Source organism: Numida meleagris, chromosome 6 (genome assembly GCF_002078875.1).
Source record: "Numida meleagris isolate 19003 breed g44 Domestic line chromosome 6, NumMel1.0, whole genome shotgun sequence".
NCBI classification, from domain to species: domain Eukaryota; kingdom Metazoa; phylum Chordata; class Aves; order Galliformes; family Numididae; genus Numida; species Numida meleagris.
In genome coordinates, this window is record NC_034414.1 from 18,446,073 (window position 1) to 18,473,227 (window position 27,155).

The 27,155-nt window shown below is 40.5% G+C and overlaps 1 protein-coding gene and 1 long non-coding RNA gene across 10 annotated transcripts in view; both read right to left on the reverse strand.

Annotated features, from left to right (window-relative positions):
- The window catches only part of SHANK2 (SH3 and multiple ankyrin repeat domains 2), a 344,725-nt gene extending 324,287 nt beyond the window's left edge, over positions 1-20,438 (reverse strand). For 4 of the 9 annotated variants that reach the window (XM_021402184.1, XM_021402185.1, XM_021402177.1 and 1 more), the window contains exons 1-2: positions 19,627-19,692; positions 12,314-12,416 (exon numbers count right to left, since the gene is read on the reverse strand). The gene's annotated coding sequence lies outside the window, so the exon portion shown is untranslated. Of the gene's footprint in view, positions 1-12,313; positions 12,417-14,630; positions 14,772-19,560; positions 19,701-19,985 lie in introns of those variants that run through there. The other 5 variants (XM_021402179.1, XM_021402178.1, XM_021402182.1 and 2 more) reach the window with 5 other exon arrangements.
- On the reverse strand, positions 23,241-26,312 carry LOC110402114. The gene is made up of 4 exons (XR_002440911.1): positions 26,229-26,312; positions 24,848-24,995; positions 24,611-24,770; positions 23,241-23,428 (listed from the first exon to the last, which is right to left on the reverse strand). It is a non-coding gene; the product is annotated as an uncharacterized LOC110402114 (long non-coding RNA).

The following is a 27,155-nucleotide window of genomic DNA, read 5'->3' on the forward strand; positions in this document are numbered from 1 at the left end:
ACAATACCTATACAGTGATTCTTAAGACCTGTGAGTGTGCCATCAGCTAAGGAGAACTCAAAGAGGAAGAGATGATGCAAAGCCATTTTTCCAACTGACACTTCATTAAGAGATGGTGTGCAGCCACCAAAACAACTGCAGCATACACCATATTTCCAGCTAAACAGCAAACTCAAGGTCAAGAATAAAAGTACACTGCCAACAGACATTTCCACCCTGTCAACATCTGAACGTCTTGCTAGTAGCTTCCGTATAAACTATTCAATGCCTATGTCCCATATTTCTAAAATGAAATTTTTCCACTCCTAAACATAAGCTTAAGGAGACTCTCATTACTAGGAAAGCTGTGCCATAAAAACAATACCTTATTTTCAGGCAGCTCAAATGTTTGTGGTAAGAAAGACCAGAAACAGATCCTGCATAATTGTTGCCTGGTCATAGTAGGGTAAAAAGTAAGTTCAGTTACAGAATTAAAAACAAACAAACAAACAAACAAACAAAAAAAAAAAACAGAAAGCACCTTCATTCCTTCCCATTCTTATCTGAATATGAAATGGCAATATAATTAAAGTGATAAGTATTACTGCAATTCATAAGCAGTCAGGGATGAAAGAAAAATGTCATCTTTGGTTCATGCCTTCTAATTATTTGATTTCCCAAACACTGCAAAATCCACAATAATAAATAATGGTTTTTCTAAAGGCCAGAAAGTGCTCGCTTTGGATGTAATTCTTCATGTAACTCACTAAATGTGCCCAAGATGAATAAGTCAAAATTGCCAAAACTCTACTTTTGTTTTTTGAGGTGAAGAGCTTTGCCGTTTAGATTCACAGAAGTACCTGCATTCAGTTGCTACCTGTATGTGTAACTGAGTCTAAAGTCGAAGGAAAAACTATTGATTGTATTTACCCAAAGAAGGTGGGTGGGTGTTCATTCTGGACATTTTTTGTTGTTGTTGATTGATTTGTTGATTTTTGTGTTTTCTTTCTTTACAAGTCAGACTTACATTCAAATGGCTATGAATTTTATTAGTTGTTGACCAAAAGGAAATAAATTTCTCAATAGGTGAATAAAATTCACAGATTACAATTATCAAAAAGGAAGAAACAGTCTTAATCTACTCAAGATAGGTGAGCACTGTGTCTGCCAATTTTTCTGTAGCCCTGATGGTTCCATTTTATTTACACGTACTATCGAAACAGCCTTTACTCTGTTGTGGAAACACTGTTAGCATTTTGACAACAGGAGGGAGAGATCTCTCCAGCTACAAATCACAGCACTGCTGACAGCTGCAGCCTCTGTCCCTTCATGCTTCTCTTAAAGACAGGAATACTTTCAAAAGACAGGATTTTATTGTCTTTCTGGGCTGAGTTGGATGGTAAGTAACAAGAGACGAAATAGGGAGTCATGCCAGGCAGAGAGACAGGGGTTGTGACTGAGTACTGTGCAAGGAGAGCCAGGCTGCCCACAAGTCAATTATTCGGCTGCCAGGTCTTGCCTACAGCTCCGATGGGGTAAATGAGCCCACCCAGCCATCTCCATCCCATTCCATTTACTGACAGCAGGTTTAGGTTAGGCAATATGAGCAGGGTTAAAACTTTGGTCAAGAAAATCATTTGCTATTTTAAGAAAAAATAAACTAGTGTATATCATGCTAGCAGTATTTAAAGGTAATAGAATTACATATCAATAGCTATGTTTTCTTAACACAAGCCTCGTAGAGTATGATGGACATAGTTTAAAATGAACAAGACATAACAACATAAGTCATACAGCAAGTAAAAAAAAACATTCCAATGAATGTACTGAGTTGCCTAAATGGGATTATCTGCATACATGTTAATGAGTATTCAACAAGATTAAACTCATTTATATTACGGCACATTTTTATGTGTTTTAACACGGCAGAGACATACAGAGAAAGTAAATCTGAGGCATCTGTACTGACAGCAAGTTCTCTTTTAAATTAATAGTTTTATTTAAGCTAGGATTTGCTTCTAGCCCTTATGAATACAGATAGCAAGCAAGCCAGGTTCAGTGTAACTGGAAGTCGAACAAATAAAAGAATCCAAAAGCTTAATACAACTTGCATATTTGTTTTTCTGAGGAGAAGGAAGGACATACAAACTACTTATTACAGGCATTCAAAAAACTCTATTTCTTAATTACTGGTATTCAAAAAAGCTGATATTCTTATCTTTATAGGTAGCTTTAATGACATATGAGCCAGACCCAGATGGCAGATCTGCAAGCTTCCTTGTTTCCTTGTATAAATTCCTTACTCATATAGCATATTAGAGCAAACAGGCACCCCAGGCATCCACTGGTTCTTTATTTGGCTTTTCCACTATGAATGCGCTGCACAGAACATGAGCTAATATTTTCATGAGGGATTTATTAAGTGCTGTGCTTTACTCACAGTATGAATGTAATTTAGGGTCTTCAACTTTAGAAACTCGAATCTGCCCGGTGCAAATACAATTAAAGAAAGCACATACACTTTCCACTAATATTCAAATATGGGTCACACTGCCTTTTGTCAGGTGTTTCTTCTGTTCACATCTTGTTCCCTTCCTTGCTTTTATCTGTCTATATGCATGTTGATTATTATCCTAGTATTGTTATCCAAAAATTTGTTTAACCCTATAAATAAAATAATAATAAGAAAAGCTAAAAACAGGGATAGAGGCACAGAAGAGGTTACATACACCTATGAAAAGGTACTCAGCTACTACAGATCACTAAATCAGCTCTAAAAATATGTAGGCTGTTATATGGAGAACTGACCTTCCATGCGGAAAAAATAAATGCTAATATGCCCCAAAGCAGTATATGGCCACGTAGCATGTTAAGCCAATGCAAAGATTTATATGTACAGGGTAGCTGTAAGCTCTGTTTGAGTGATCTTTATCCTGAGAAACAGAGTATTTTGTTTAAAATGAAATCTTAGACAAAACCAGCCCTTCCTTCCCCCCCTCCCCCCCCAAGAAAATACAAGGCGTCAGGAATTAAGCAAAGCTAACACTGCAGTGTCACCCTGACCTAAGCTACACCTTCAACACACCACAGACTTAAAAGAAAAGAAAAAAAAAGTGTTTGGAACAGTGAAGAGTACAGTCCTGCATGTGAAATATGAAAAGGCTTATTTGATTAAAAACGTTCATGGCTTCAATTAAGCAACTCTTTAATCTTTTGATGACTGTGTTTCACAGAATCGCAGAATCATAAGGGTTGGATAGGACCTTTTGGAGATCACTGAGTCCAACCCCTTGCTAAATCAGGTTCCCTAGAGTAGGTTACATAAGAAAGCATCCAGGCGGGTTTTAAATATCTCCAGAAAAGGAGACTATGCAATCTCCCTGGGCAGCCTGTTCCAGTGCTCTGTAACGCTCAAAGTAAATATGTTTTTCCTCATGTTTGTACGGAACCTTCTTTATTCCAGTTTGTACCCCTTGCCCCTCGTCTTTCCGGTGGGCACCACCAAAAAGAGGCTGGCCCCATCCACTTGACTCCTGCCTGTTAGATATTTATAAGCATTGATAAGATCACCTTTCAGACTTCTTTTCTCCAGGTTGAATAGCCCCATATCTCTCAGCCTTTCCTCATACGGGAGATGCTCCAGGCCCCAATAACCCTTGTGGCCCTCCGCTGAACTCTCTAGAAGTTCTCTGTCTTTCTTGAGCTGTGGAGCCCAGAACTGGATGTGGCATTCTAAATGTGGCCTCACCATGGCAGAGTAGAGGTGGAGGATCACCTCCCTCAACCTGCTGGTCACTCTCTTTTTAATGCACCCCCGGATACCATTGGCCTGCTTGGCCACAAGTGCACACTGCTGGCTCGTGGCCAACCTGTTGTGCATCAGGACACCTAGCTCCTTCTCCACAGAGCTCCCTTCCCCTAACCTGTCATCCCCTAACCTGTACTGATGCATGCAGTTATTCCTCTCCAGGTGCAGGACCCTACTCTTGCTCTTACTGCCCTCCAGATTGTCCAAGTCTCCCTAAATGGCAGCACAGCCTTCTGGTGTGCTAGCCACTTTTCAAGTCTGAGGAAAGTTTACTCGGAGGGACATACCTTTTTGAGTACTGAATCTTTCTGAAGATATCACATTATTGCCTCAGCAGGACTGTGGGCCATAGCTTCAGCTGGGAGACATATCATGTGCATTATAGAATCATGGAATCATAGAACATATGGTAACACCAAGAGTCTAACTTATCCAACGTAATCTACTCAAGATCTACTTCGGTTCCATATGAACAGTCATGCCTGCCATTGTCCATTTTGGCCATGCTTTGCCCTTCAAGACTTCTCAGAGGCTTTGTCCACCTCTCACCACCACTTTGCCTTCCTAACCAGCCATGTGATGGCAGCAGATGCCAGCTGTACATCACCTCAATGCTGATGAGCCTTATTACTGTATTTTCTTATGAGTATTTATGAAAGTTTTAAATAGTATCATCAATCACAGGCAAACTGGAAGAAATTAATATGGGACTAAAAAAGATTGCAAAGAACATAAATTTCATAGGACACTTGAATGGATATTATTGCAATGGATATTAGAATTACTTGATTATCTGTAGCAAACAAAAAAGTGAATATTAGCTATGGAGGAGAAAAGAATAAGAACCATGAGGATAGCACTATGTTTCAGAAAAATCTTCAGAGGAAAAAGTCACATAAGGATCTTCTGTGCTTCATTAGTACCAATAAATGCAAACTCACTGGTAAGAAACCCAAATCAAGTATCATTCCTAAGTACTAACAAAATTAGATGTTAATGACATATTAGCATTGTAATTAGTAAATTGGATATTTATGCTCATTATCTATCATTCAATTTGCAAACAATAATTTGAATAGCTTTAAAACACAACATTATCAGGAAAAGTCCCATATGAAATGTAATTTTTTCAATTAAGAGGTTACTGAGTTTCCCCATAATACATTAAGGTTAACTTTCAGAGCTCCTAAGCTGATGCTTTGAAAACTTGCTGCTCATCTTTACATTGATACTTTGTTCCGTAAAGAAAATTTCAGACTCTGTTCTCCCCAGATAAAGCACAATCCCTACATGTCTTCTGATAAACATCATACTGGCAAAGTTTTCTTGAAAGTCTTGCTTAAAAAACCAGAGCAACAGAAATAGCCTCTCTGGGACATCCATTCTTTGCTATCTCTGTTGAGATCAACACAATCATATTTATAGGAAGGAAATAAAATTGCACAGTTCCAGGAAGCCATGCCTCTTACCGTTATTAGAAGCTTCTCATATAACCTTGACATTTCAATTTATTGTATAAAGTTCTTGGTAGTCACAAACTATAATGACTACAATGCTGAAAACTTTTAAAACCTGACACTACTGAATGTCACAATTTGCTGGTCACCTATTTGAGTGAATCAGTACCCCAAGATAACCGCAGCTACTATAAAATAACACTGATAATCAGCATAAATAAATTCAACTACCAGGCCTTGAACAAGTCACCTCTTCTAATGAGTCTTAGAAGAAGGTGAGTTATATATTTATTATGTTCATTTTCTTGGAAAGTATTTTGCAAGTGGCCATTTAACAGCCATTTGAAATTCTTGTTATTCTGCATATCTCTGCTCTTTGTGATTCACACCAGTTATTCAGACACATTCAAACAGTCATCTTTCTATTAGTGAAAAAATTCTTGAATGATGAGCCTTTGTGTGAAAGCACACAAGCTGCTGTAGAACTCGTGCTTGCTTTTTCCATTGTATCTTAACTAATTAGCTGTCTACTTAATGAATAACCGTAATACCTGATGCTAAAGGCGACTAGTCACATAACACAATAAGAAAATGAGAAGCACTTCATTAACTACCAGCTGGAAAACTAGCAGAAAATAGGTATGTGTCAGGATGGATGCTTTTGCTACGACAAGTAACGCAATTACTACTAAATATTATGAGGGCTGCTCTGAAAGTAATGCATCCTATTTTATTATGTTTGTCCACAACATCAGATGCAGATATTGGTGCTATGCAGTTGGGAAGTTTGGAAAGGTTGAACCTTCCCACCAATGTTCCATTATATTCTGTTGCCATGTGACGGATAGCAGCAGAGGGGCAGTCTGACAAAATGGCATCTGACATGGAAGTGCATATGAAGCAAAAGTGTGTCATTTAATTCATCTTTGTGGAAGTATTTGCACCCACTGACATTCGTTGATGCATACTGAATGCTCATGGAGACCGAATGGCGGATGTGAGAACAGTGAGGTGGTGAGTGATGCGTTTCAACAGTGGTGACAGTGATGTGAAAGACAAGCTATGTTTTAGATGGCCATGCACAGCTGTCACATCACAAAATTGACATGCTGACTGAGCACCTGAATTGGCAGATTACAACCAGGGAACTGTGTACAGAGCTGAATACTGGCCTCACTGAAAACAATGGTGGCAACGTTGGGATATGGGAAAGTTTGCACCAGGTAGGTCCCACGAATACTCACACAGGAACAGAAAGAACACCATATGCAAGTTTGTCAGGACCTACTGAACCAATATGAGGCTGAAGGTGACCATTTCCTGGATCACATCATTAGCAGTGACAAGATGTGGAGTCCTCACTATGAGCCAGAGTCAAAAAAGCAGTCCATAGAGTGGTGACATGGGAATTCCCCATAGAAGAGTAAGTTCAAGGCACAGCCCTCAGCAAGTAAAGTGTCTTTTGGAATAGGAAAGGTGTGATCCTTCTGGATTTCCCGGAACCCAGACAAATCATCAACTCTGCCCATGACCTCATGATGCTTACTAAGCTGAAGGCTTGAACTTACAGAGTCAGGACAGAGAAGACAACTTTGCTCTTGCACCACAATAACACTAGGCCTTGTACCAGTTTGAAGACCATGAAGCACATTGCCAGTCTTGGCTGGACTGTCCTACCACACACACATAATAGTCCAGATTTGGTGTCTTCTGACTTCCATCTGTTCAGGCTGAAGAAAGAAGGACTGCATGGGAAACATTTTCCTAGCAACGATGACATTATCGCAGCCATTAAACAGTGGGTTACCTCCACTGGTGCAGATTTTTATGAGCACGGCATGCAAGGACTAGTTCAAGAGATATGGGGCAGTTTTCTGCCCCATAAGAGTCTCAATGACTCCAAAGCCCCTTGGAATGCATGCCCAGTTGGTAAATTATCTTCTCTCTAAGACGTGTATCATATCTGATCCAGCAGTTCTGACTTAATATATCCTAGCAAGAGAAACAACTTCCCTCAGACATTCATTCTTTGTCTTCTCTATTGAGATTAACACAACCATATACAGAGGACAACACTAATTCATTAATTATTTACAATCACATGAAACTATAGTCAGACCAATGATTATTTAGCCCACCATCCTAACTTGGATGATAACAAGAGGAAGATCAAGTAAACCTGGTCACTTCCTGTCACCTTCCCCCTTTAGCTTCCTCAGCATCCAGAATCGTAGGAGGAATGTTGGAGGGCACATCCTTGTCAAGTCCAGTTAGCATGTGTGCAGGGAATTGCAGTCCATGAATTTCTCTAATCCCATTTTGAATCTAATGTCTGCTCCCACGCATGCCTGTGGCACCTGTTTTTGAAAATTCATTATCCACTGTACAAAAAAATAAATTTTCTTTTATCAGCTTTAAACCAAGCTACTAATTTTAACTAGAAATTTCAGCTTTTAGCTCTCCTGTTGCAGAATTCAATGAACAACAGTTTCACATACACATAAATCCACTGCCTTCATGACTTTCAAAACCTCATTTCTCTCTCTCCCTTCTCCTCTCCAAACTGAAGTCATGGCCTCTTCCACCTTTGTATCTTGTCCAACTCCATTCTGTCTTTCATGAGATGCAGAGATATACAGTGTTAAAGCACTGTCACACTAAGTTTTTACGTAGCTGAAAAGCCCTCAGTCCTGTTCTTAGGACCTTCTTGTTGATGCCTTGCACAGTGTAGAACCCTCAAAATTAAAAATAGTATCCTTTAAAATTAGAACATATATCACAATACAATATGCAATCCTGCCTTCCACAACATAGCTGAAATGCAGACACATGGAACTGAGCTATGTATTTCATTCACATTTCCCGAGGCAACTGAAAATAAAACAGACAGATTACAGAAAAGGCAAACTAAAGACTTACCATGCCCCTTCTCTTTTTCCCCAAAAGTATATCCACTGTAGGAGCACCCATGCTGCTTGTGTGACAGCTGCTGAGCAGGCAGGCTATATCTTCAAGAATCCAAGATTTCAGAGTTACCTGCTTGTTTACATCCCTGTGAGGTCATGATTTGATGATTCAGATATATGGAAAGAGGTTTTGTCCGAACTGCTCTCAAACTTGAGGTATATTATTATACTTATCATTTCAAATGCATATAACTTGATCTCACTTACCAAGAGGTCTCTTTCCATACATGCCCAGGGCAGAGCAACAGCTGCTCTGCCCTCCTCTTTCCCATATTTGCCCAGATTGAAGGTTTTACAGCCTCTACTTTCAACTGCCTACAAAATTTATGTTGAGAGAGGGAGAAACCTTGTACCGAAGTCTTTGGTAGGTTACACTTTCCTTATCACATGGCCCCCAATGACATTTCTAACAACAATCTCCACAGCAACTCTGAAATGCAAACCAATAAATATGAAATAAGAAACAGAGAGGTTAAAGAATTTTTCTTGGCAAGGGACAAAGGGAAAGTGAAGGGTTTGGATAAGACAAAGTAAAATCTAACTTAAATGTACTACAGAAAAACTTTGTACCTTACGGATGCCCAATTTTGGGATTGCTGCCATTACTGTGGGTTGGGATACAACAATAAGCAAGAGGAAAAAGGTTCCCAATCTACATAGCTGCCAACACCTTACACACAATTTCATTTTCACTGGTTTTGAAACACATTTTCAACCTTTTCAAGAAATTGGAACCAGCAATTTGTAAGCCACTGCACTCTCTTCTCTTTACAGTAATCAAACTTAAGCATTTTACAAAGAACAGATCACCTTAATGATGTTTCTTAAGAGACCTCACCGGCTGAACCTTGGGACAACGTGTTTCATCATGACTTAAGAAACCTCTGTCTCAAAGCAAGATAAAGTAGACCCAGATGTTTGCTAACAGGTATCTCTTACTTGTTCTTACTGATGTCCAGTAAGAACTCTGAAACAAAAGTAAGCATCAACCAAATAATGTTTACACACACAGGTCCAGCACAAGGCACTGCATCTGCTGTACTAGCCTCACAAGACTGCCACACAGCAGAAGTATCAAGTTTACATGATGGCCACAAACGAAAAACTTATTAAACATTTTATTTCTGCAGTAAATTGCAGACAATATTTATTCCACCCTACTGAGCTCACTTGGAAGGCTACAGGACAGGTTTTCTACAAACTCAATAATCTTCAAGCATCTCTTATAAACGTATTAATTCCTTTTAAAATAGCACTAAAATAGTTTGAACTGACAAGATCAAGAGCGTATTTTATTACAGTGGGACTGTGGATAGTGAATACTATTTGTGGTATGATGGCTTTTGGGTGTTTTTCTCCTCATTAAATTTAAGCCAGACAATTTTCAAGACAAAACCAATGTTCTCTACACCACACACCAGGACAAGCTGCCACCTGTTTAACACCTCTAGGTGCTACTGCAACACAAACATTCTTCTACGTATTTGGAACTATAAATGCAACATTCATACACAGCTTGTGAGAAACTGATAAAATCAATCTGTGAGTTAAACCTAAACAGCCCAGGCACACACAAACTTAAGAAACCGGGAACTATTGCATCAGACAGAAGCACCCAACAGGACACAAACTCTCCCACAGATGGGATTCTGCAGATTTGGTGGGAAATGAAAGCTTGTCTAAAGCAGGAATTGAGCTTATTTTCATTCATTTTCATACTGAGCTTTATTTTTATGTTGTTTTGCATCTGATTCTATGATCACAGAACTGTTGTATTACTCAGGGAAAAATGTAATATTTACACAGAAATCTGAAGCCATCATCTTCCTGCCACTGGCACGTCAATGAAAGTCTAGAAAACAAATGATTTGCTCACTGACCAATTAAACCAATGCCTTTCCAAGAGGACATATTTGCAAGCCTGTATATGTGATACTTTCAGTCTACAGCCGTTCTAAAATATTACTTATAACTATTTACTGAGAGATTTAACTATGATAAACTGCTTGGGAAAAAAAAAGAAAATCCAATGTTTCCAAACTTAAAATCAAAAACTATCTATCTTCTAGTTCAAGCAGGAAAATAAAAGCTTTCAAAGTAAGATTTGACTGAATTGGAGAGATCTAGAAATACTAAATAGTAATTTCATGAAGAATTCAAATGTAGTGATACAGAAGTTTTGTAAGAGCAGTGAGCTAGCTGGACAAGAGGAGAAAAATTAAGAATAAAACATTCTACAACAATATTGTGGAAGTAAGGCTTGGGTTGATGGTTACACTGGTGTGCAACATAAATTATTATTATAAATTAGACAATGCATTTTAGGACCGCTTTACACTTACAGTTATCCAATAAGGAATTGTGGATTTCTGAGGACCTCAGCATACCATTATTTGCAGTTTTAGATTTAAAATTACATAATCTTATGCATGAATAAAAATGCATATAATTAATAAACTATTTCACATGTCATTTGATAGTACTCTGGATAAAAATAGCAAAGATGAACAAATTCCACAAAAACATCAGTGGGTATTTTCTGCTAAAAATGTAGAGAACCAGGCACATTGTTAAACTGCTAGGTTCAGCCTACCTAGCATTGTATCTTTTGTCCCATCTGGTTCAGCAGATAACAGAGATTTGCAAAAAGGGAATAGAAAAGAAGTTTGATGAGTTTAATGCCATGGAGCTTTACAACCTCCTTGTCAATTTGAAGCCTCACATGAGGGAAGTTTCAATGTTTCAGTCCAGACAGAAGAGAAAGTTCTACAAAATCAGCAGATAATCACAACAGAGGGAACTCCAAGTAAAACATTTAAGTTTTCATTTGAACTTTTAAAAAGGCTGCTCTTACTCTTTTCTGCCTTTGAAACATACAGAAGGTTTTTTATCTCAGGAGCTCATTAAAAATTAAGATTGTGGCCTCAGTAGAAGGGAAGGCAGAGAAACCATCAGGCACGAGTGTGCTGTTGTACACAGACATTTGAGTTTAGAAACCTAATCCAATGGAAAAGAAAGAAACAGTGATATCCTATGGTCCAAATCTGAGGGATGAAAGCCACCTCACTCCCACCACACAGTTTTGTGGGAGGTATCACTCTTCTCAGGAGAAAATGAAGAGATACAGGGCTACTTGCACATCCTAGGAGGGGGAACAGGAGAGAGGAGAAGCATAAAATTCCAAAATGCTACCTCAGACTGTTTTCTCTAACACAGATCTTTTAGAAACATTTTCTTCCACATGGCATTTAAAGCTGATTCACAGCGCCTGCTCTTTGCATCGATATTTATTATTTTGAATCCAGTTCTGAGGTGGTATAAATAACAGACTTCAGCCAAACTGCTGACACCAGTTAAGGATGTCAAAGTATACAAAATAAACATTTGTTTTCCTCAAATGTTCCTCATGCGCTTCGAAGTCTACAAATTTCACATTGCTTTATCCTATGTGTTCATCTCACAGATGACTGACAAGCTAAGTGGCACACGTAGTGATACAAAAACTTCACTTTTCAAATCTTACTTTAGAAGCGTAAAGGCCAGAGTAAAAAGCAGAATTTGTTAAAAGTTAGTCCTTCCATTATAACATTTCCAAATATTTGCTTAGGGGTAATTTTTCTATCAGGTAAATGCTATGCTGATGACAAGGTGAAGCAAATTTTCTGGTTCACACAGCAGGAGCACTAAATATAAGCATGTTTTTCTTCCATAATGCATTTTCACCAGGCGGAAAATGGTAGGTCAAGTTCAGTTTTGCAGGTGGTGCTCACGGTGTTTGCAAAGCACAGATAACACCTCGACAAGGCGTCAGAGGACAAACTCCAGAGATGGCCTGCAGCAACCACCAATACAGTGGGAGCTGTAGGAAGCCAGCAGCCGCCTCTGTCACCATCCTTGTTCCCATGTAGCTGTAGCTATGCAGAAGACAGCACCTGGGCATCTCAGACTTATCACCAGGGGAAGGAAAGCAGTGAAAGGTAGTGCCCTCAGACACTACAGCACTGCCGGTAGGATGAATGGTCAACATGAGCATTTAGTCCTGGCCTAGAGATCCCTGCTCCTGCAGCCCATGTGGACGGTCTCTCCCTGACACATAGCCTTACCTCACACTCAGGGTGGTGCGACAGTTTGCAAGCCTGTAGGCTGCTCCTCTGTCCTGATGGATCTCAGTGCATGGGCAGGGGAACGGGTAAGGCCACAGAAGGGCTGGAAGCAAGAAATGGAAGAAGCATTAAATTTCTGCATACTGCTGACTTCCCCAGTGGGTTTTAGACCCACTGAAGAGAGGAGAAGACAAAAGAGAGATGCTTGCCCTGGTAGAGATAGCTGAGCGGCAGCACCTTTCAGAAGAACATTTCACTGCAGTCAAAACTAAAGGAACTTTGAAGTTTGATGAAACGGAACCAACCCTTAATTTGAAGCAGTATTTTGAAGCAGTAAAGCCCTCTAAGCCATTCCCTACTCCCTTAGAATAGTAGGCTAAGCACAAAAGCAGACAGGTCTCTTTGCACTTGAAGATCCTTGCTCAGATGCCTCCTCTCAGGAGCCCACAATTGACACATCGTGCTATCGTGAACCACACTCTTACCAAGTTGCAATCACCAGAAGCTAATCACTAATCTAAACAGGATATCAGTACATTATAGGAGAGGGACAATTACTGAGCTAAATGTGTACCCTCTTTGGTTGCACACCAACTTTTCTATAAAGTTCCTAGTACCTTCCACAGCAATTCCAGCCGCTGAGAGTTAAAACAGAGGCTCTCTCACAGAAAAATACTTAAAACAAAGCTAAGGATAAAGTTTAAAAAATTTAATTGACGGGCAGTAACTTTTTTTTTGCCTAGGAAGAGACTTCGTGTGAGAAAAAAAAGAATATGTGACTACTGGTAGTAGAAAAAGGGTATCATCTTCTTGTTTATGTTTTTCAGGCAATAGTATGCTTCAGAAAATTCTATCTTAATATTTCCTTGAGAAGACAGAAACTGTACAGTCCACTGCACAGATGGTAGGATCATTCTGCCAGCTGATTAAAGAAATGTACAATAACAAAAGCAATAACAATATACTACACCAAAGTCATGTTCTATGAGCATATTATCTAATTAGATGGACATCATTTAAGAGAGATGTAATGTTTCATGCAACTACAATTACATATAATATACTTAGAAGTCTGTTTTCAGTAATAATGGTTGCAGATATGTATACACGCTAGACTAAATTAATGGGTCAAATCACTGAGCTTGCTACAGTGGATGCACGCTGTAAGGGGAGACTAATTGGAAATCAGCTGGTCTAAAAGAGTCATCTGCCAGTTGAACATTTACTCTTACTGCTAGCATCGAAGTGCTGGCAAGTGGCAGGGCTTTTGTCATGCCCTATTTGCCATCAGGCCAGGTTCTTTGAGATCCCCTCCCCTTTAGTGCAGGTAGAGGGGGTAAGCAGCACCAGGCACACTGGGCAGAAGTGGGGCAGTCTCAGGAGAGAATCCTGCAGCTCTATAACTTTGTAAGGGCAGCAACATGCTGGAGGAACTCCATGCATTCTTTTAGATTATATGAAAAGATCCCCATCTATTACAGTGGTCAGTAAAACATCTGAAAATAATGGGAGAATGGGAAAATATTAGCATACACCAATTTTAACCACGCTGCTATAGTGTTAACTCAACTGCAATACGTTCACATTATTCCCCTTCACTGGAAAAACTACTTTCAAAATACATATATAAGGAATGTCAGCATATATCACCAACAGCTAACTGCACATCACAGTTTCTGCCATCAGCTCTCTTTTTAAAATAGGTTGTTGGGATCTAAGCATTGACTTTTGTCGAGACAAAAGCACCTTCTGTACCCAGTAAATTCTTACGTCAATTTTTTTCATTATATAACTAGCTTGGTTATGGCTTACGTTTTTGTTAAAAATTAGTTTGAGCCCAACAAGTCATGTACTGCCAGTGACCCTTGAGCTACTAGGAGGACTGGTTCAGATTTCTCATTAAAAAAAATTCTTAAAGCAGGCTCTTGGGATGTTTCCCAACATGGGGCAAGCTGCTCCGAGTCCCTTACACCTCAGTCAACAACAAAGACTTTCAGCTGCACAGTTGACCAACTGGGGCTTTCACAGCTAATGAAGAAACTGAATATCAGATCATAAATGATGGAAATCTAAGAGTGTATAAGTGATATAGTTAAATATGGGGAAGTATTACACATTTCTTACAGAGGTGGGAAACAGAGACATTAGTTTTAACTGGTAACAAATTCTTTTACCAGACTGATTAAATATGTGACATTTTAAGGACCTTTCTAACACTTCTCTTGTTGCCTTTTCCACTGATTATTTTTACCCATATTTCCCACACTATGCTCAACCCTTTTTTCCTGGTTATGATTAACATCATGCAGCACCTTACTTGCAATAGTCTTCACTCTCCATCATTTCTCTCCTTCAATATCTGTTGCCTTTGTTCCTTTTCCTCTCCTACCCTGTTTCCTCTCCATACTCCAGCTGGGCTTCATTCCAGCCAGGCCAGCACAGGAGTGGTTGGCAGCTGCTGCAAGTGACACAGAAACACATCTCTCAAGCTGAGCCTCAGAAATGTGGAAGGATGCTCTGCAGAAGTCACACACTACTCAAGATCCACAACCTCATCTCACATCCCCGGATACAAGTCATGATGGTGGAATGGTTGGAGGGTATAAAATATTTATACTGCAGTGTTAACACAAATTAAAGGAAGAGTATCTTTGTAATCAGAATAAGGACTGCTGAACATATTCTCTGTTATCCTCTGGTGATTAAATGTTAAATGTAAAGCTCACACTGCTGGCACATCATAGCTTCACAGCCTCATTTTTGAACACAAAAACACCATTTAACTAACTGTTTTCTAAGGTTTACTTTCAAAACATACTCAGACATAATCCTCTGCTTGTAATCAAAAGGACTTCAGTCCCAAAATTCTATTTCCATAACGATAGCATCGTCGTTACAAATATCAAATTTTGTGAAGTACTTCCACCATTTTATCAGTAGAACTGAATTAACAAAAAGCAGGCAAACACTGTGAATCTGAAATTGCAATGGCAAACTTATGTGCATAGCTACGAATAAGTTTTACCAAAACCTGAATCAGAGACATTCAGAATCTAAATATAGGAATGAAACATTTGAAATCAATTATATGTGTCAGTCCCTTACACGAGAACTCAGCAACAGTTTCAAGACAACGACGCCATAGATCCTGAACATTACAGCCATCATCTCTACTAGCAAGCAAAACAGGCCAGTGATTGTTTACCGTGCCTATAAGAAGGTGTTGGCATGGCATTCTTTACTTCATTCATCATCCCCTCATTAAGCATCCTATTGCTCAACCACGCATATCTATAGAGACCCCGGCAGCACGCTTCCCCTGCTGAGCACAATGCACTTCTCCCCCCATGCTACAATAGACCCTACACACAAGAACAAACTCAAGAACACGAGCACAACTCTCCCACACTTCTTTACATCAAAAAGACATAATAGCCCAGCTGGTTTCCTCCTGACATCCAAACAGAGTTCGGGTATTTAAGTGAAAGATAAACCATTTATTTCCAATGCAGAAATTTGTTTGAAACTACGCGGAGCATGAAATACAACTACCATATCTAAGGCTTCAGACAAAACCATATGCTAAATGTGAAACAGCAAAGAAGATTAAAATGTTTCTTCAAATAGAATTTGAACTTAAATCTGATCCACAATTTGCCTTATGTTTTATCTCATCGGTTTAAAAGTAGGTCTGCATTTGTAGCAAAACATTGTACACTGTTTTCCCCTCCTTCCTGAAAGAAGAGGCATGTTAAAGCTGCTATATTGGATCATCACCAACGGTAGCAATTTGTGTTTGTTTCACAGGGGTCCAGCATATGCATTTCTATCAAGAGTATAAGACACTGCATTTGCAATCCTAGTGATAATCCTGTTTTAAAAGACCATGAGCCCTTTCAGATGGGACTGGTCCTTATAAACCATGGCATCTTGATCCAAAGTAACCTTGTACTGGCTTACAGGCTCGCTGGCTTGAAGGCAGGCTGTTAAAACAAGACCTGAATTCTGCACAAATGATGCATATCAAAGGCTAATTTCACATCCCAGGTTTTTAACATGAATTAAATCACATCCGCTTATTCTTAAGGATAGTATAATAGGGTTGAACTCAGCTCCTCCATATTTCTGTGCCTATCACATCCAAAATCAAGCAAGAATCCTGAAAATCTTTATTCTCGGCATCTCTGACATCAAGCAAAAACATTTGTGTAAACTGCTGGCAGAGCGCCTGTGTCACAGCCTCGTCTATGTACTGCTCCATGCGGAGCCCAACAGCCTGAACTGGCAACGTCTGCACACAGCTCTGTGCTGCGGAAAGTGAAGTCCAGGGCCCACTTTTGACAACATCAGCTTCCCCTGGTCTCCCAGAATTCCTCAAAATCAACATGGACCTGTCCACACATACAGGATCTTCCCCTGAAATCTCTGGAATATATCAGACACCACATTCACAACTGATCACAAGGAAATCAATGTTAGCAAGATGTGTGTAACTGTATACCATGCTAAGATTTTCATTTTACAATACATTTTTCCTCTGCTGTACTCCTTCACAAAGCAGTGTAGCATTTTATTGAAGACTTAAGAGAGAAGCTGGTTAGAAAAATCCCCATAACCATATTTTTAAATTATTTTTTTTCTCTGACTGGAGTGAAAAATGTAGAAAGTAAAGAGCAGAGCGTGGAAGTAGCTTATATTTTCAGACATCTTGGTTTGTGGATTCCAGGTGCTGCCTCTCAGACAGGCAAGAAAATTAGATTCAAAAAAAATTGATTCTTAGCATGACTGTTTTTCTGAAGTTAATGACATGCAAATCACTATGAATGTATTTACATTCTTGATTAGAATAAGATTGAGAAGTTAGAAAATGGAGCAATGATGATCCTGTAGGTTATAGCAGAGGTTTTCCAGATAGATAAGAGATGTGAATAACTTACATGTAAAAAATAAACAAAGGCTAAAAAAAAAAAAAATTAAAACGCTGAAGTTAAGCAACTTGCCTCTAATGTCCTCATCAAAGAGTTCATGCTATCTAGGGTGCCTACTTTTTTACTTAATGGAAAAGTAGTTTGATAGGAACACCTACGTCACGCTGGGGCTCTGTGGGGCTCCTCTAGAAACTTGCAGTTCTGTCACACAGCAAATGCTCATCAGACTCCCTAACACAACAGTCTGACCTCCAAAGCAATGAAATTGAAGTCTGCTGATGAAACTTAAGGAAGAAACTTGATCGAGCCACTGGAGTCTCTTGCATAATTCACTTTCTCTTCTTTGGACAGCTGTTGACAGAGCTGTTGAAGGAGCACCACATCTCCATCGCAGACACCCGACATGCACACACGTCACCCAAGGCACATCCTCAAGGGATGAAGCCACAGCCTTCCTCCACATGCAGCACAGCTGAAGAAGAAGAAAGAAAGAGGTGGAGAGGAAAAATGGAAGAGGCTGCAGGGGAGCATGGGAGCTTGTTCTGAGTGGGGCAGCTAAGAAGTAACCCAGAGGTTACAGCATCTGAAGAATTCCTGAGATGAAGGAAAGTAGAAAGCTCCAGCTCAGCCTCAGCTGAGAGACAGAAAAGTACAAATATGGGAAGAAGAGTTGAGATGGGGGCTGGGGGAAGAAAAATCAACCCAAAGAATTTAAAGATTATGAGTGCTATGGGATAAGAAAGGACTATCAAAAGAGCTAGTCAGAATCAATGCAAAGGATCTGTTGGATGGCCAGGACTCTCAGCCACATCTCTGTGGGCTTTTAGTTCTAGTTTACAGCAAAACTCTGGGAAAAGCAAAACACTGCTTCAAGCCTGGCCACTGAAAAGTCAACTACTGCTTTTTCCAGCTTAATTCTTCTAAACTTGACTTCGGAGAAAATCGTTGCAAATGCCTAGGTGATGTCTATATTCACAAATATAAGATCACGTGGACTATCAAATGTAGGATTCGAAAAAGTGCTGCCCCAATTGACCAAAGCTCTTTGAGGCCGTTTTGCCTCCTCCCTACAGCCTTGGGAGTGCTTTTCCTAACTGAGGTCTGGCTAACATACTCCTGCCGCTGCAAGGAACTGAGCACCGATGACTCCTCCACTCCCCTGTAGTTTGTGCTCTCATTTGGTTTCTGAGGGATTAATGTATTTGGCCTAACTGGAGTCCTTGTATTTTTAGTATAGAAGAGACAGGCAAAGTTAGTGTCCTACAGTATCCAAAAGGACAGCTGAAACTTCAGTTCCTTGGAGCTATGAAATCCATGCAGATTCCCCTTCAACACTCACTGCAATTCAAGGGTGCTGAGGACCTGCTAGCTTCCATACCAATGCCTGACAACTCTCACAGTGGTATCCAGCAACAAAGCCACGAATTTACCAGCAGGCACTCTGCTTCATTAGCACTAGCTGTAACTTTTAAACAAAACAAACAATTCCTATTTTAACCCATCTTGCCATCTCCTACTCCATCTGTGCCAGTGGCCACGGAGGAGCCCCCAGTTTCCCACGGAGGGAGCTGGAGCATCGCTGACCACTGGCACTGATGCAGTAGGACACAGTAAGAGGGTTAAAAGGCATTTGAGCCTTGTTATTTCACAACTTTGATTATTTTAACACATTATTGTGTTCTCAATATAAGCAAAGACAAACCATGCAATTCTACAGCTAAGTCACAACCTTGAGCCACAAACAGCTTTAAACAAAGATAGCATTTGTTTTTGAGAGCTTTTATTTTTTTCTTCCCAGCAGAGGCTCCCTTGAACAAGGCAGGTCGTTCTGAGCAGAGTCAAACAGAGCCAAGAGCACAGCAAAGGAGAAAAGGGTGAGGCACAAAGCAAAGGAAGTGAAAACTTCCAGGAGCAGAGCACACTCTCGGGCAGGCTGAGTTCCTGACGGGAAGGTTTGTGACTCCCGCGCTGAGGAGCGAGGCCTACGGGCACAGGTGTGCGGAGCAGCGCCCCGGCGCCCCGCGGCTTTCGCTGCCCGGCGGAGCCCTTAGGAAGCACCTCCACATGCGGCTCCTCCTGGCAGAGAGGCGGCAGCGCAGAGATCCTGGACCCGCAGCCCCTGCCCACCGCTTCCCTCTGCCTCTCTGCCCTCCGGCCCGGTACCCCCGGCCCCTCCATCCCAAGCCGCGACCTCCACCCCCACCGCTTCACAGCTTCACCTGGAACCCCCCCCCCACCCCGACCCGCCTCCCGCACAAGAAATTCCTCCGTAAAAGTCAAGGAGCTCGCTTCCCCACGCACGCACACACACACACACACCTGCCTCCGTGCGCTCGGGGCCGGGCAGGTAACGCCCGCGCCCCTCCGCCACCGGGCCGTGCCTACCTGTGGCGGGCGACGGGGCGGCAGGGCTCGGCGGCGGCGCTCCCCTCGCGCCTCGCTGCCGGCCGGGCTGGGCGGGGGCCGGGCCGCGGAGCCGCCCCCACCCCGCCGCCTGAGAGCGCCCGCCTCGCCGCCGGGCCCCCCCGCGCCGCGCGAGGTCAGTGCCCGCCGCCCGCCTGTTCGGGTCTCCGCTCAGCGCCGTGCCGTGCCCCGGTCGCGTCTCTTTCCTCGAGGAACGGAAGGCGTCAGACTCTGGCCGCGGGGAGATCCAGGCGTAGGGTGGGCGCGGCGCTCGGCCTGGGGAAGCCTGAGCACAGAGGGGTGCTGCCGACATTCCTCCGCATCCCCCCACCGTTACCCACCTGCACGCGGCACAGCTCCGGCTCTGTGCGCCATCCACCGCCCCACAGAGTGCCACGGCCCAGGGTGAGCCCGATACGCTCCCAACGACGGGGTCCTCTGCCGCGAGCCTGGAGCAACCTCGGGGCACGAGAGCCAAAGCCTGAGTCCTTGGTGGGTGCAGCAGAGCTGGGGGCACTGCTTTGTACAATGTCCTTCTAACAAGGCTTCATTTCTGAGTGCTTCTGTCACCACATTGTGGATCCATAATGCCACTCAGTGCAAATTAAGACAGTCCAAGGAAGTGCAAGGATTTGAGAGCACTTGAGGGAGCCAGCCTTCAGGCACACCACCACAAAGATGAGTCACCGTGTTGTTTCTACGTTAAACTATTCTGAAGAACAAGGGCTGCTCCGAAAGTAATGCTTCCTATTGGGTTGACAGATGGCAGCACAGGGGCAGTCTGACAAAATGGCGTCTGACGTGGAAGTGTGGATGAAGCAAAGGTGTGGCACTGAATTACTCCATGCAGAAAAAAAATGGCACCCATTGACACTTGCTGAACATTTATGGACACCAACCAGTGGATGTGAGCACAGTGAGGTGCTGAGTGGTACAATTCAGCAGTGACAGTGGGACACCTCCACTGATGCAGATGGTTACAAGTGCAGCGTGAAAGCTCTTGTTCATTGCTGGCCAAAATGCGTAGCTAATGGTGGTGACTATGTTGGAAAGTAATGTTTTGTAGCTGAGAATTTGTTCTATGAAATAATGTTATTATGCTCTTTGTTGTGGTTTCCATGGAAATAAATAGGAGGCATTACTTTCAGAGCAACATATGTAAATAGAACAACAGAAAATATGCATAGATACGAAAGATAAATTTAAATATCTTTAGGAACTCTTCAGCAACTCAGTTTTGTACTTTCTGTCCTGCTTTTCACAGTTGCAAAACTTTTTACCTCTCGAAAGATTCTTTTTAAACAAGAAACAAACGTCCTTGAAACTGAGAATTTTCTTCAATACACACAGAGCAGCTACATTACCTCATAAATATTGATGAGCATTAAACTTTGTGCCACAAAAATAATTTTCACGCAGAAAGTCTTCTGCACGTAGGTGCAGTCCCTGGCGAAGTTCACAATACAGAATTCTCCCTGCTGGCTGCAGGTCGTTGGTGCCACACAGACTTCTTCTTTAGATGCAGCAGAGGAGGCTGGGAATGCTGAGCTCTCACAGCATAAAATATCATTAGAGGAAATTAAAAGCAAACAAAAACAACACAGAAGCCAGCAAGCAAGTAAAAAGAAAGCTATTTAATTTGCATGGGAGTTTTCTACCTCTTTTGAACTGATCCACCCATCCCTACATTTTTCTCTTTAAATTTTAAAGCATCTGAACATTTGTTCTGTCAGTCGAGAAAAAATGGACTGACTTAAACTCATCTTAGATCCCTGGGGGATATCATGGGAAAATAGGACAGCAGTGCTGAGAGGAAAAACTCCATCTACTACATCTTTTACAATTAAAACTTACCAGCACCAGTGGGGGGGGGGGAGAGAGGTGAGAACTGCTTTTATGCTGCAATTCAAAGTTCCATATTGTATCCAACAACCAATATACAAAGAGTGCAAATGAAAATTACTTACGTCAGTAGTGGTAGCTGACAGTTGCTCTGTCTGAGGAGCACCATTCTGTAGCTCTATTCGTACTGACATGTAATTAAGGCATATCATGTCCAGCAAATTTCAAGTGAAAATCCTTGAAGTATGATCAAATTGAGCTCTGTGTATGTCTTTGCCATGCCTGAAATGCAAGAGGAATTTAAGGATTCTTCAGGTATTTTATAAATGCAGATGGATTTAGCAGGAAACCACAAAAGTAAATGCCTTTTATAAATTATAAGTTATAAATCTAACTGCAATGCCTAAAATTTTGACTTGTTAAGTCCTATCAAAGCTTAATCAATAGACAGATATTTTCTGTGTCCAAATATTTAGGCTTCTTCCATTAACAAAAAGAATTATGATGACCTGCAGGAGCTTCAGCTGAGTAAGAGCTAAGAAATCTGAGACCAAGAAGCCGCTCCCAACTATAAGCACTTCCCTGAAAGATGTGGTGAATTGTGACAAGATATTAAGAAACTTTTTCTGTAACATTTTACCCTACAAAAAAACATGAAAGAAAGCAGAGTGAGGGCAAGTCTCTGAATTTAAGAGAAATGTTACAACTTTACAGTTTCTGGGAACTATCTCATAGGAGTATGTTGGACTATTAATTTCATAAAATCACAAAACCGTAGAATCACCAAGATTATCCAGTCCAACCATCCACCTGTCACCAGTATTTCCCACTAAACCATGTCCCAAATCTGAATGCTTCTTAAACACCTCCAAGGATGGTGACTCTACTACCTCTTACAGCTCTCCATAACTTGTGGAAGTCCATCAGCCTGCTGCAGCAGTCTGGGCTACCAAACACAGAAGGCCCCATCTGTCCTCCGTGGATGGGGTTCATTGGTTTGTGCACCATCTGAGCTGCAGGGCAGGAGCTGCTGCTTGCAATTGCCCATATTTTCCCACTGATGATAGAAACATGCAGAACTATGTTAGCAGGCAGAACTATGATGTGGCAGGCTGATACGGTTAGGTGGAATGAAACCCATGTTTCTTGTTCACAGCAGAGGAAGTTTCAAGGACTTCTTGTTGTCGTAAGTGTACTCTGAAATAAGTAATGACCTTCTGGCATCAGTGCATTTGATGATTTCGAATACAAGTTGGTAATCATTATGGTTACAGTATTTTTAAAACCCTGCTATTAAACAGAACCTGCATGTAGATAGCTGTAGAAATCATCACAGCACTGAAGAAATAACACAGCAGACTCCAGACTCAGATGCCTTGTATGAGGAGTAAAAGGTGAAACATTTCATTTCTTTTTTTAAATACATTTCCATCAACATTTCAATAAACTTTCTGAAAAGACAAAATTATATAAATTTGCTTGGAATTTTATTTAGATTTTCTTGTACATTTACTCATTTACTAAAATCCACAAAATCACTTACATGAAAAAATTAAAATTCTATATTATTTAAGACAAATCTGTTTGCTTATAGATATGCCCTCAAAGCCCTCATTTTCCCACATGATTCTACACGTAGCATTCTCATCGCTGAACTTCCAATCCTTTCCTATGCCCTGTTCAATACTCTCACAGTGAGAGTGCTAAGCTTTTTTTGAGTGGGGCATTTGACATTTTCTTCACTCTGTTGGTTGTTTTTTTTTTTTTTTTTTGTACTTTGCTTTCATACTTCTTCAGTAACTATTTCCCCACTTCTGTTCAGAAGTATTTTGTCCATTGCCTCCACTAAGCCAGCTTATTACACTTAAACCAATATAAAGTTAAATTAACGCAGATTTTTTTCCTATCACTGTGAGTGGATTTCCCCAGCACTTCATACATCCTAAAAAGAGTCATTAAAAACACCAGTTAGACACAGATCTGAAAGAAATGTAAAACACATGCATGTCTCCTGATGGAAAATTATTGTGCCCTTTAAAATAATAAGCTGTTTAAGTATAAATACTTTGTGTCAATTTTTATTAGGTTCCTTGCGCTCCAAGATAAATGACTTTTTACATTAATGATAGTAAGGAAATGAATCTGTTCCTATTCCATTATGTGTAAATTATTATGGAGTCAGAGCAAGTATTTCCCTAATTTTCTCTCCTTACCTTTTTAGATGCTGAAGAAAACAGTATTCCCATAAATCAGTATACATGCAAAAACTTGCATATAGAGTATGCATTAAATAAAAAGTTATCTAATTTTCTTTTAATTTTCCTATTTTGAAAGCTGTTTTTTTCTTTTTTTTTTTTTTTTCCATTAGATCAATTTGCAAACCAACAATATGTGTGTTCTGATTGTAATGGTCAATTCATTTCCTCCTTGGGTTATACACATAATGACACAGTTATGCAATAATTTATTTTAAGAATTTTGCAGTACTTGACCTGTTCTGAACACTATACAAAACCATGACCATCCAGATCACATTCTACATTACTACCTTAGTTACCCTGCTGGTGATCATATTTCCCATTGGCAGTAATTTACCAGAGACAACAAGCAATAAAGAGATGATGTCTTAGTGATGTGCTCTTGGTGATATGAGTAAACTGGCCCAAGATTTCAGTTCCTAGCACTGTAGTATGACAGACAACTTGCTTTATGTGCTCTGAAGCCCTGAGGTAATTTATCACGCTTTTTGCTGAGGACAGGGATAGGTAAAAGCAGATGACCTGAGAATATTCAGAGGCGTGCGTCAGTCACAAAAACTATGGAAATGCAAGTGTGACTCACGTCATTCAGAAGCATATGCTGTTTACGTAGGTTTTTATCACTATATATATACATACATATATTTAAAATATATATGAAAATAGGTATAATTAAAAAAATTACCGTATTCCTCTCAGAGGAATTTAAAACTTAACTTTCACAAGAACTGTGCCAAAAATGAAGCGTCTTACACAAAATACTTCATTGTACCAGTGGAAAAGAAGACTGCCTTTTTCCATCCACAAAATTGAATAAGACAGGTTTAACAAACTTTCCTTGTTCTACCCTGCCAGTATAAAATTACCTTTGATAGGACCATCCGTAGGCAGTGCCATGGGAACACCATCATGTATTTCACATGGCTTCCATGCCATTTGGGAAGGCAACACACATCACCTTACGATAATGTTCTGTGTTCATTGGCCACGTGCTTCAACTGCTGTATGAGTATTTATTGAACACACCTGCAAGTACATATACACATTTTATGTTGCCCAATGCTGATGTCTTTTCAGAGAAGAAAGAAATATTTCCTACAGACCTCTCAGGAAAAACAGCTTCAGCAAATGGTCAGTTTATTGTAGTGGCTCTCATGGTCAAAACTCCTCCTCCAGGCTGGAGTGCAGGGCATCAAGGAAAACAGTCCAACAGCTGCACAAGGTTATTCCTGTTTCCACACGTTAGCAAGTCTAGTTTTAAGAATTAAAATGAAAGACAGCCAAAGTTAATTATGTTGGCATCCATAATTACCTCACCCTTACACTCAGCCTAATGGGGGGGGGAGGGGGGGGAGAGAGGAGGAATATTTGAGGTTCACAGGTGTTTGAATTGCCAGATTTGCTTTAAATCAGAGAGATCCTCACACAAGCTGAGTTTAGAAAAAAGCAGGCAAGGACTGTTTTCAGCGTATGGCCCAAAGTTCAGGCTGGCGTCACAGCTCTGCAGATCAGACCCACAACACAGGCTTAAAGGAATGCAAATGCCATATTCCAGCTAATCTCAGCATATGTGGGAAACCCAAAGTCTATGCTTAAACTTCTTTTTGGAACATATGCTCAGTATTTTGCATGCACTATGTGCTTTTCTGAGTAGGAATAGACAAATGTTTACTTCAGTACTCTGGTGAACACCAGATGAAATCCTGTGATTTCATTCACATGCATTACAGTTTGGAGATGCACTAATAGTCTACAAGTCATTACAGCAGTTTCTCAAAAAACAAAGAAAGAATTAAAAAGAAAAAAAAATACTGTCTAGGTTTTAATGCTTTAGCCTGATTTCAAACAACTTCAGATGATAAATATTTCTAACCACTGTGCTCCTGTTCTCTTATCAAGCCGTAGCTAATCAGTTAGCAGCTGCCCTGCTGCTAACTCAGGCAACAAACCACTCGTGACTTCAGCAGATGTTCTGCTTTTCATGCCGATAGGGATATTTACTAACAGTTTCTCTTGTTACGGTTTTCTGTCTTGAAACATACTCCTCAGAATCACATTTAACCATTTAGAGTCATAATACCCATTTGCTAAGGTTGGTACTTGCTTGAAAGCTACATGACAAGATTTTGTCAGAGTTTAATCATTTAAGCTGGGGATTACATAGACACACTCTTAAAAATAAGAATTCATTAAAGTTTTTTTCTGCTAAGAGAGTTTATCAAAATAGCAAGAGTGGGAAGCCTTTCTGCTGTGAAGCTGCACATACCCTCTGCCTTTATTTGAACCTGCCAGATGAGGTATTTGCTCAACAAGGGGAAGAGATGCTCACTAGTAGCCTTCATAATGCTGGTATATAATCTCCAGTTTTTAAACTAAGCAAAAGGTTACTCTATTTAGCAGTCACTAACCAGCACCTCAGAGAGAATTAAACAGTGTTTTGCTTCATTTACAGGGAATTTTCAAAGTTCATAAACATTAACTTACCTTCAAAGCCTTCCTGTGAAATTTCATTTTCTGTGTTGATCTGTTAAGGTAAAAATAGGCAAAGGCATGAACTAGTCAATATGAATGGAGACTTCATGAATCCTTCCTGTTAACTCCAAATTATGTTCCCTCTTATATAGGTCTGAAGTTTCTGAACCATGGTTAATGCTACCAGGTGGAGGTAAGCTTAGATTCTATTCCTTCTCAATTTCTTTTAAGCTGTAAATCAGTTTTATAAACTGAAATACGTTTGAGTACTGTGTGTTTACTGCCATATTATAGAAACATAGAGTATATAGAAAGAGGGGAAAAGATATATTGTTTTCTCTCCTTTTTTTTCTTGCTTTACTGGCTGGGGACAATCACTCCTTCCCCTGAATTAGCAAGTCAGGCCACAGTAGATGGTAGCAAGTCACTGAGCAAGAGTGCTGTCTGCTGATAGAGTCAATAGTTTCAACTTTGCTTTTCAGTGCAGTGGTTGAGGAATTTGTACATGGTTACACATCTCAGCTGAGAGGGAAGATAATACCTAATGTAACGAGTCATATATTAAAATAAGCCAATCAGATATTTATAGTAATTGATTTGTTGTTAAATGCATGTACATTGCCTTTTCTGAGCGGCAATTTCCAAAAATTTTCTAACTTGGTTGCTTTTGATTATCTGACAATCTTGAGAGAACTGTTTCTAAAGTTAACCTACAAGAGGCTATGAAAATAGATGTGAGCTGTCTTTGGAGTCAGGTCTGCATTGTTAGACTGTATGAACACAGAGTCCCACTGGGAAGACATGGGGCAGGTCTGTAAATGCCATATGACACAGAAGGCTGAATACAATATGATTGCTCAGGTTGCATACATATTTGTGTTCCAGGGTGGCTAAGACATGCGCATTTGAAGCAATTCTTCCTTTCTCTCAGGTAGGAAG